At 37.8% G+C, this 12,002-nt stretch overlaps 1 long non-coding RNA gene across 1 annotated transcript; it reads left to right on the plus strand.

Moving 5' to 3' along the window:
• Nucleotides 1-11,521: 11,521 nt before the first annotated feature.
• Nucleotides 11,522-12,002, plus strand: LOC127872046 (uncharacterized). The gene is made up of 2 exons (XR_008045711.1): nucleotides 11,522-11,700; nucleotides 11,794-12,002. It is a non-coding gene; the product is annotated as an uncharacterized LOC127872046 (long non-coding RNA).

Genomic DNA, 12,002 nt, shown 5'->3' on the forward strand with positions numbered 1-12,002 from the left:
ACCGTCTTGTTTCAAGCATGTACAGGACACACCGATTGACGTTACGAATGGTTTATTTTATGTGTTGATAAACGTAACCTATGAGTATTTGTCATTATACGACGATGTCAAAGAAAATTTACAATTTTTCAACAAATGGATGCAAAACCCAGAGTTTAGTTTAGAAGGTCATGAGCAACAATGCAAATCCATAGGTCTATCTAGATGTCCGAACAAGAAAAAAGCGTTTTCAAAACCGGTATACAGTGTAGTTGATGGTTTTGTAGCGGGATCAATGTTTATCACTTACGACTTACCAAGTCTTTTAGTTAGATTGCAAATTGAGCCGAAAACGTACTCTATCAGTGAGTTTGTAGAATCTGTGTTTACTGAGATTTACACACACGCTTGGATACCTTTGTTTCCGTACAATTTTTCATTGACCTATGATGGAAGTGAAATTTGTGCAAATGGGATGCACGGTCATGCCTTCATCAGATTTAATACTGAACTGTGTACAACGTTCGGAACATGGTGCGATGTGAATTTAGAAGGTGCTAGTCCCGAGAAACAGGATCATGCGTAAACACGAATCAAAAATGCGTTATTGAAGAGAAAAATGAATGATTTGTCAGTCGCCAAGTATATCAAAGAATATGATCTAGGTTTGGAAATAATCCCTTCTAAGTCCAAAGAATTGCGAGACACAATTACACAAATAGAGCAAGAAATGAGTGAGATCCGCTTAAAAATCGATGATAAGTTCGACTTTGATCAATCTGACGAGGATTACTCTGACGAGGATAACTTTGATGAGGATTACTCTGACGATAATTTGGATGAAAAGCAAAGCGCTGAAAATGTACCAATTATCGATTTTTCTGACTTTTTTTTCAAAAACACTAAAGTTCTGTCAGTAACAAACAAACCTATCGTTGAACCTATCGTAAGCCAAAAAGTTCACGATATTCAAAATGCCAATACTTTCGTTAGCCAAAAATTTTACGATATTCAAACTTCTACCAACAAGCCAAAAAACAAGATAAGTCCAACAGTTAAAAAAAATACTGTTGTTAACCAAACTTCTCACAAAATTCAAAATGCTCTTACCAAGCCAAAACTCACCGTTAGTCTGCCAGTTAAAAACGATAACATTGTTAACCAACAATTTCAAAATATGCAAGATGCTATCAACAAGCATAAAATGGGAATTAAGCACCACAAGCAGACCGTTGCAGAAGTATCTACGTATGGATTGCAAAATTGTTACTGCCTAACATGTAATCGTTCAACTACAATCGGTAAAGTACATAACAATCGTTGCTATTTCATCAACTTGGATTCATCATTCAAGATTTCCTCTAATACGCATTTTTCTCCGTTTCGTGAATACACACTCTTGATTATCAACGAACGTAATCATGCTTTACGTGCGATGCTAAGTCAAATAGTGAAACAAGTGAGTAACGAAGTTATTCTCGCGAAAAAGGCTTCATCATATCGACTTACTGTCTTCAGCACCAAAGATGGCACAACGGTTGATAAGATTTGTATGTCGTTATTCAGAAATACGTATCAAATTGAGAATTGTACCGAGAGCACGAATGCTGTGCTTATAGCGAGAAATGGTCATTTCATTCGCGTACCACAAATACAATTGGCTAATTTCACGTACTGCGATATTGGTGCTGTGAAAGCGGAAAATGGCAAATGTTTTCGGATTGATGCAAATTGTTCGCACTCAAGTATTGCGAGTGTTTACGATTTGGATGATAAGTTAGTTTCATATTTGGTTAGCATTACTCAGAACACTGCACACAATATGAGTGAGGCAAAGTTTCAAATAAAAAATATAGATGACAGTTCTGTCACAAGCGAACACTTCATTGTGTACAACAAAAGGACGAACAGTGGACAAGAATGCACGTATGTCGATATGCGATCAAAGACCATTTCAACCGAAAAATGCAAACACAGTCCCACGATTTGCGAGGTTTTGTTGGGTAAAAGTACATTGAATGACGAACCGGGACTAAGAAAATTAACGTTTTGGGAAACTGTCGCTGTTTGTGTTGGTGGATTCATTGTGCTTGTGATAGCTGCTATTTGCTTCATAATTGTACTACACAGCATAGCTCGGCATAACGATACTGTTGTAAACAGTTAACATATATCAAAGCGTTTGTATCCGCTATTGTCATAACTCACAATGACTTCGTATGACAACATGTATACCATTGAACGCGAGAGCATTGGTAACACTCAAGAATTTTCCATCCACGTTTTTAAATGCATCAGTGTTTTAATCAATGAACAAGAACTGCTCGAAAGCATTTTTGAAACCATACTAGACGATATTGGAGACGAAAACGTGTTCATATTCGACTTGACAATCGAGTTTTGTTTCACAAAAGTTAGTAAAACTCTACATATCAGTCAGCTAAATTCGCAAAACTGTTCGTGTTTTGACATTACTTGTGCTATGCAGGAACACGGAATCAATTTCACGGTACCAGCTGATCTTCACGTCTCAGTAACAAAAAGCGTATAAACACATTTTTATTCACAATCTCGAAATATCGAAATTTGTATGGATTACAAAGTTAAACCATGTAACGGTATGCGTTGCACTTTATGTTCTCAAATAAAGAGTGGAAATAGTTTTCAGTTTAATTGCGGTTTTGTGTATATAGTGGAAGATGGAGAGAACTTGACTTGTAAATCAAAAGATGTTATATATGTTCTGAAGTGCAACACTTGCGGCGGTGAGTATATTGGCGAGACCGTTAATCTGAGAAAACGCATTCACACACACAACTCTCATATTCGAACAGAGCAGCATTATAGTCGAGCTACTGATCATTTGATAGAATGTGGGAAACACTTGTGCGATGTAAAAGAACGTTACACTGTATTCGTTTTGGAGACAGAGCGAGACAAGCATGTGCGTAAAGCAAAAGAGGCGTACTACATTCGATTATTCCAACCAATGATGAACAAGTAAGACGTGCATTATTTTTCACGCGTATATATATATAGCTGCAGCTAACAAAATAAGCACACTCGCAATCACTTTCTACGATGGCACAAGCAATGTTGACCTCGAGTTATGTTATGAAAACGAACAACCGAGAACGAATACAGCAGTTTGCGAACACTGTACTGAATCACGGCGTGAAAAGGAATTTGGTGTCTGAAGTCGAGTCAGGTGTCTTCTTGTCGCCTAACGATTATTTGAAGATAGAAGAACTTTCAGAGAAACTAAAACAGATTGATGCCAATCTAGCGCAGTACAAAAGCCTCAAAGTAAGAACGCAGAATCTGATAAAGGGCATCAAGAAAACAAAAAACCTGCAGAACGATGTTGTGAAGACTGTGAGCTCTAACGTTTTCGATCGAATTCCAATTGATGTGATTAACAAAATACTCGGTTCTGGGGAAGACGAAAACATGTTTGCGCTAATAGAGCGAATAAAATCTTCCAATGTTGAGGAAAAACGCAAATATGCCGATATCGACATCTCCGATACAGAAATCTCAGATACGCTAAACGATGATGAAAAGGAAATTATGAACGGTCTGGCTGTTAAAAGAATGCGCAAATCTGGTGAAACGAAAGCTGCAAAGAAACCGAAAAAGGAAAAGACTATACTCAGTGATCTAGAATTGAGCGATGATGACGAATGACTACGTTGTTGCAATATTGTATGATTATGTTGACGTGTGTGTGTTACATTTTTTGTATATGTTGTAAATAAATTGTATCAATGAACTGTAAACATTTGTTGCCTTATCAATGGATATCGACGAGGTTTTGATTGTTGACGAAGACGAACAGTTAGCACAAAACACCTACTTGCTTTCACCCATGTACTCTAGACATTACCACGAATGCTCGCTATGCATTTTTCAATACATAACAGAATATGAAGAACAAATACGAATATTCGAAAGCAAGCTAGTAGAAATGAACTCAAAACTCGGGTGTGGAATTCAAACGTGTGTCACAATGGTTCTCAATGAGTTCAAAGACGATGAACGCATGTCGTTGTTCAAAAAATTGACAACTAGCGAAATTACAAGCCATTTTGATTCAGTATTTGGCGATCCTATTTGTGGATACAACCGACTTAAAGCTTACAATTTTTTCTCATTGTTTGACGAAAGTACAGTTAACAATTCCACATACATCAAGTTTATTTACGATACATACAAACATTCGAGAAACACGTCACTATGTCCTTATTCGCTTCTAGGCGTTTATGTTTTTCTTGTCATGATCAACACTATAGGAGGTGATGCCCAGCTTAAGAAAAAACACGACTTTTTGTGGATGTTTAACTGTCTATGCAATCACAAATTACGGTTTGGAAAATTGAGATAAAAATCTATTTAAGGATAGTTTTTCTATAGAAACGCTAAACCCGCACACAACCAACAACCATGTCGACCATAAACATTAAAGATATTAATCGTGTCACTGACATCGAAGCCACGAATCGCTTGTTCACTAAACTGAAGTACGATATTGGCATTCAAATCACTTCGAAGCTCATTCAATCGCTTAAACAAAGCAAAGACAGGGTTTTATTTTATGTGGGAAAAGAACAGAGATCTTACCCAGCAGCAATTGTGAAAATGTTCACTAACGTTAAGACAAATCATGTCAAGATTCAGCCGAAGTACAGTGTTCAAGAATTGATGAACGTGTTTGAAATTCTCATGAACCTGTCTGAGTACCAATGTAACGGTCTCACGCTAGATTACTCGGATTGGCAGTCAATCTCTAGTCTGGTAAACATGATCGAACTCGCTGAGCACCTAGGCATGACAGAAGTGGTGATGTTTCTTAAACGCATTCCACAACTTCTTACATTTCACAACAAAACCGCGTATGATAACGAATTGCTCAGAAGAGAAAACGAGTCTAAGGAAAACCTTCAACCGAAGTCTGTCAACGAACCTAGCGAAAACGATGAAAAGCGGTCGAGAACTAGAAAGAGAAGCTTTACAAAAGTGTTCAGTCGTAGTCTGAGCCGAAAGCGCAGAGAAGAAAATGTTATGAACTAAATGTCGTATTTTGTTTGTTGTATGTTGAAAATAAAGAGCAAAAACAGTAAACTCGCGTGTTTGTTTTCTTCACGCAGCAAGATAAAACCCAAAACGTCAATATACTTGCATCTTCTCTACCAAACTAACAACCAAAACATAAAATGCATTTCAACATTTTATTTGACGATACTATTCAAACAAATACACACACAAGCATGCACTAAAAGTCATAACACTAATCAGTCCAATGAATCCGCTTTCAATCAAATATTTCAGATCTACAAACAGCGCATTTGTTCCCGTATATATGCATGTGCCAGCAACAGTGTCCGCAGAAAAGGTGCATGCATGGTGCTACGGCAAAGGTTTTCTCTTCATTGCAGCAAATTATACAAGTACGCGAGTCTTTCACTGCTTGTTCTTTTTCCAGGTGAAGTTGAGCCATACGTTTTTTGCAGTCTTTGCAATCACAGCAACTAATTGCTTGAAAGCGTTCACGAAGTTCTTTCATAACCTGTATGCATTCTTTTCGTATTTTTCTAACAGAAAACCACCATCGTAAGTCTTGAATACAGATCATCGCAAGCATTGTAACACCGATCATGGCTTCTTGTTGTTGTCAAGTTTAGTCGTTTTGCGATCCCAAAAATCGGGGTTTCGTTCTTCGATGATGAATCGAATAAGCAAAATGCCAAGAAATATAGTCGCAAACATCAACAAATGAAATGAAGCTTACTTTTTGTGCAGAGCTTTTATATGCAAATTTTGTAACGATCTATATCACAAACCATTTCACTTTGGCTTTTAACGTTGCCACATTGGTCACATTTCAAAACATGGAAAACTTTCAAAGCATATGCTTCAATGCTCGTTCAAAAACACCAGAGCAAAAACGTATACAGAAAAGAAAATGGAAAATCAAATCTCAATCTGCTGCGAATAAGTTGTGGGACATCATATCAAAGCATATGAGCATAATATCCACAGAGGAGCCTAGGGTGAAATTGTTTCGCATGTCAAAATCTGAAACATTTGAACCATATGCATTTTTTTCTCCTGACTATGAACCTCAACCCGAGTTCGATTATCAGATCAAAATCACATGCTTTGGACTAACAGTTCATTTGAATGTGTATGTAAGATTGGGTGAAGATGACGACGAGGACGACTTGATGCTTGTTATGGACAGACCAGACGATACAAAACTATTTTTCAACATTTTTGACCGCGATGGTGTGGTTGAGAAGAAACACGGTTTGCTTAAAACCAATGGTTCTGATATGTGCAAAGAAATCATCGATATGATTGGTCTCAAAGACATTAACGATGAGTATGAATTATTCGAAAATTTGGCTTCGAACATATCGTTATCTATAGAAAGTGAAGTTGAATGTGAATGCGATACTGAATAAAACAACTTAACACAAATTTGTCTGTTTCTACTTTTTATTCAACAAACTCGCTTACAATACTGTACAAACGATGTCCATTTGCCAGGTTGATTTGCAACCCAGTCAGTAAGTCTATATTTACGGAACACGTCTTGAATCTTGACCAGGTGGTAGAAGCCTTCTAGGTTGTATTTCGATAGTTCATTCACGACGGCCACAAACAAAACAAATGCAGTCACAAACACATCCCAGCTCAAACCACTGTTCAGCTTTTGTTCAAGCAATTCGGCGAAATAGTCTTCATCGAAACAAGCTATGGTCAGTTCATCCTTTGTTAGAACATGCATCGTTACCGTTCTATTTACAAGCAAAACCACACATTCAACAATGTCACAAAGAGTGTCATTTGAGTCCTCAAACTGCTTGCATTCCAAGTAATTTGCTACCATCGCAGCCACAAACTCACAGCTGAACATTTTTTTACGTTATGACAACTACTGACTTTGCGTGAATGGTTTTATACTCGAGTTAGGCGCTTGTTATTTGAACTGTTGTAGTAGTTTGTAAACGTCTAGATTGAAATCCTTGCAACACATACGCAATAACTATAACTATAACCAAAGAAACAACCACAAATGTTAGTGCAATAAATAAGACCCAAAAGCTGTTTATTTTGGAATCATCGTCACTCGGTGAATCCAGTCCCATACCAGGAATTCTAATTTGACACAGAGTTCGTGTTGTCGTACAATTTTCATACGAAATAGATTTTTCATTCACGTCGATATACAAGCACGTATTGTCCTCATCATATGACACTCGCGAATAAACTATCGCGTAATCGTTTAATTCGAGCGTTTCGTTCAGACTGTCAATTTTAAACATCAAATTTTGAGATATTGCATTCACCTTCGGGTCGTGCGTTCTGTTAATCAGATAGTCAAAAGCGTTTTGAAACTCTTCTTCTGTTTGCAGCACTGCTGGTAAGCACTGGCCATCTTCATTCACCACGAAACAAGTTTTAGGTGATGTGATCGACGCTGCTGCGTTTTCGTCAAATGAACATGTCTTGTACGCACGCGGATTGAAAGGTGACACAGTCACAAACTCTCCTCGATCCGCTTTTAACAGCGCTACGTTAGCCGTTTCGCATGAAATGCCCAAATATTTTCGTTTGAACAAATGAACGCATTGAGCAGGCCTATCTTTGTTGTTGAACAGCGCTATCTTGATAGAACCTTGGATGTTGTTTAAAATAAATTCGTTGCTTACTTGAGTGAAAACCGTTTTTAGATGAATGTTTTTATGTCCAAAAATGACCACATCGTATGCATTATAGTCGGTGCTGTTTACAGTTTTACGTACATTGACGTTCGTTGAAAACTGGTTTCCAACTTTGAACTGTTGCTCAATACTGATAAAGTAGCAAGATCCATCATATATTTTACCAATACTTTTAGTCGGATCACACACATTGCAATAACAGTTTTGTAAACCGTAAGAAGAAACGCTTTGAACTGTTGTGTCTGCGCGGACAACAATGAAAAAACACAAAATGATAAACGCCCGCATGCTTGGCTCAGAACATCAAGAATGACAAGATCCGTTTGTTTAAGTGTGTTTTATATTTATTTTAGTTCTTATGATCTTTTTATTACGTACGACATAAATCCTATTATTCCAAAAACGATTGCAAACACGACTAGAATGCAAAACACAACGTCGACAGATCCTTTTTCGCCATGTTCGTTAGCCTTTGTGGTTGTTGAGCCATTGGTGGTGATATTACCACTCGTTATGTTATCGATTTTACTGTAGTTCTGTTGTGTGCTAGTTTTGTTTGCAACTCTCGATGTGGTTGTTGAAGAAACGCTTTGAACTGTTGTGTCTGCGCGGACAACAATGAAAAAACACAAAATGATAAACGACCGCATGGTTGGCTTAGAACATCAAGAATGACAAGATCCGTTTATATGAGTGTGTTTTATATTTATTTTAGTTCCTTTGTTTTTTTTATATAACGTTATACACAAATCCTATTAGTCCAAGAACGATTGCAAACACGGCTAGAATGCAAAACACAACTTCGATTATAACAAGGACAGATCCTGTTTCGCTATTTTCGTTTGCCTTTGTGGCTGTTGAGCCATTGTTAGTGATATTACCACTCGTTATGTTATGGTTTTCACTGTAGTTTTGTTGTGTGCTAGTTTCGTTTGCAACTATCGATGTGCCAAGATCGCTATTTTCTTCAACCTTTGTGGTTGTTGAACCATCGCTAAGGGCATTGACAACTGATGTGTTATGTTTTTTACTTAATGTTTTAGTGGTATTTTCGTGTGGAACTCTCAGTGTTGCTTGCGTGCTTTTTTTGTTAACCTTTGTGGTTGTCGAACCATTGTTGGGGATGTAAGCAAGCGTTGTGTTTTCCATTTCGCTGTTTGTGTGTGTGTCAATTTCGTTTGAAACTGTCGATGTAACGAAATCATTATCGCTACTGCGTTTTTCGATGTCTGCAACATGATTAGATGTATTGTCTGGTACCAAGAATCGCCATAGAGAATCAGTAGCTAGCATCCTACCTATATTCGGGGTCAAAATCAAAAAGAGTTTGCCTTTGATTTGGAAACAAAACCTGTCCCTGTGATTTTCAATGGTCAAATAATTGTCTTTCACGCCCAAATTTTGATTTATGACTTTTCGTATGGCCTCGAGAATATCATATTGCGTTGTGTACATTCTCTCAGGAATATATACAATTTTGCGTAACTTGTCTAGCGCATCATCATAGGAAACGATTGAGAATGCACCATTGTATATACCCAGATCGCGCTCTGGCGATTTCTTGAAGCAGTTATCGTTACAGCTACATAGAGACACAAACAAGACAAATAGTATGAAGCGCAACATAGCTGGTTTTTATTTCATTCATCTAACAAAACACATGAAATAGCTATATAACAAAAAATTTGCACACAACAGACTACAACACAAAATCTGCAGGAATGTACAAAACGAGGCCGTTTGTCAGCAATTCCTTCGACACACAAAATGCGACAAAGTTCGGTGGGATGTGAATGTTGGGAATGCATGTTCTAACCGCTTGAGAGAGCATATCTTCGTGTTCTTCGTTTTGACACTGATTGATGAAGTAAACTTTACATGGGTCTTCTTCAGGTAACATTTCGCTAACGGGCATTGGGGCTTCTTGTACCTCTTGTTCTGGGATAAACGTTTCCGCAATTTCTTCTTTCACGATTGACAAATCGACCGGCATACTGATTATCTCATTTTGCTCCGAACATGCCTTCACATCAGAACAAGGCATTTCATTTGTTTTGCAAATTTTGCAAAGCATCTTTTTGGGGAGACTCGACTGATCCTTTGGATCTTCAACAAATTTGCGTTTGCGATTAGGAATAGCATTGACTAGTCTACCTTTTCCCCCATCGATCAGCTCCGTTTCAATGTGAAGACTGTTGATGTGCTTGCGGTACAAAGGATGCATCACAAACAAAACCTCTAACGCCTGACACAAATTTGTATTTGGATATCCATATTTTGGTTGTAGTGAGTATACGTTAGCATTCATCTCTCTCATTTCGATGCCAGTTTGCAACGCTTCGTATATTTCACCACAGCTTCTCACAATTTTCAGACCTATTGTGAGCTCTTTCTGTGTACTGACAAGCTGAAAGTTTTTACTCGGTAGCACTCCTTTTTTCACCAATATTTCCACGATATCATTTTCCGAACAATCGAGTAATGTCATGACTGCTCGAAAGTAGGTGTTCAGCTTCAATCGTATCTGAGTCCTTTCCAAAGATAGGCAAGTGGATTTCACCGAATAGACTTTGCTAAACTCCTCGATTCCGTGCAACTCCAACACTGGTATTATGCATATCGGCAGTCTGTAGTTTAACGTGGGATTCGACTGCATGTATCTACCCTTCTTTATGCACTCGTTTAGAGTTGCGAAATGTTCTGGTACTAATGTTTTCAATATTTTGAAGTAGCACATATCAATCTTTTCATCGGCAACAGAAAACATCAAGTCAACATATCGTTCAAACGCAGCTAGTGTCGGTTCATCGAGAAACACATGGTCCAGCGTTGGCTTGTAGTTCAAGTAGTCATACGGACTGTTCGTTATCGACGTAAAACGCAGTCCCTCGACATCTGTGAAAGGACATGTAACGCTAAACATGTACTTCTTCTGGTGACCATTCGCATTGAAATTTCTTTTCTCGCGAATGAATTTTTCGCACAATGTTTGGACGAACATGTTGTCGCTTTGGTTGTCAGATTGTAAATGAGACGCATTCAGTTAGTCGTTTCGCTTTATATACAACCCGTCATGTTACAAAGTTAGTGTTAAAAGCTTGAAAAAGTAGGTTTTGAAAACAGATATGGCTCGTTGCATCGAAAGGAAAGGCGAAAGCAAATTAAATGCACTCATCAAATCAAACCAACCCGAGTTGTTAGCAACACACATAAATCAAAACTTTGATTTTGATTCATCGTGTTACATTGTTATCAACGAAAACATGTTTTGCCTGTTAATTTCACACAAACAGATTTAGAACAAGTTGTCATTCATAAATCAAAATCTGAATTCATACAGTTTGTGAAGCTCAGGTTTAGTGATTCTAAAAGCAATGGGTTTGATTTTCTGCTGTGTGAACAGACCGATTACGAAGATATCTACGGCAATGAGGTTCATCAGTGTCACCTTTATTTTTCAAACACATGTACCAAAGATATGGCAGCTACAAGCTATTACTTGACAAACGCGTTGAGTATGATTGGAGTACTTACATTTTCAAAGCATACGCATGACAAACTGGCTTCGTGTCTAATCAAACGTTATGGTCAAACACTCGTACCCAAATGCACCACTGAATTTTGGAACAAACAACTTGACTCATTTCGCACAAAAAATATTCGTGATAAAATAGATAAGGTCTCACAACAAGATGACTCAACAACACTTCGTGATGAAATTGAGCGTTTGGTGCAAACAAAGTACAACTTTGTTTCTTGTCAATACAATGCTGCAAACAAAATTTTCAATATTCTGTACACGAACACAAGTGACAACAACTTTGGGTTAGTGGTTCTCAAACAGTCGCTGAATATAAAATGCGCTACATGACTATTGATTCAAATCATTTTTGATTTAAACACCAAAGCGACAACATGTCTGTACCAGCAAATAAATTTCAAGTTCCACAGACTGAGAATTGGGACTTAGAAATAAGCCAGTCCGAGATGAAAAGTAAGTTGTGTTGATAAGATATTGTGTTTTCATAGCAGTTTTTATTGTAAGCATTGTTCATTTAGTTGTTAACTTTTGCTTTTTCTGTTTCAGAAAATACCAGCATCGGGGTGGTAACTCCAAAAACGAAAACCGAAGACTGGGAAGCTGAAATTGCGGTGGCGAAACGTCCTCCATTCTTTCTCAGCGTGGGCAAAATAACACAGCGACGTATAAACCGAATGCACCGATGCTGGACCTGTCACTGCGTGCCTGTCAATTGTCGATGTGCAAAATATTGAATAAACTTGTTGAAACGTTAA

Source organism: Dreissena polymorpha, chromosome 3 (assembly GCF_020536995.1).
Source record: "Dreissena polymorpha isolate Duluth1 chromosome 3, UMN_Dpol_1.0, whole genome shotgun sequence".
NCBI lineage: Eukaryota > Metazoa > Mollusca > Bivalvia > Myida > Dreissenidae > Dreissena > Dreissena polymorpha.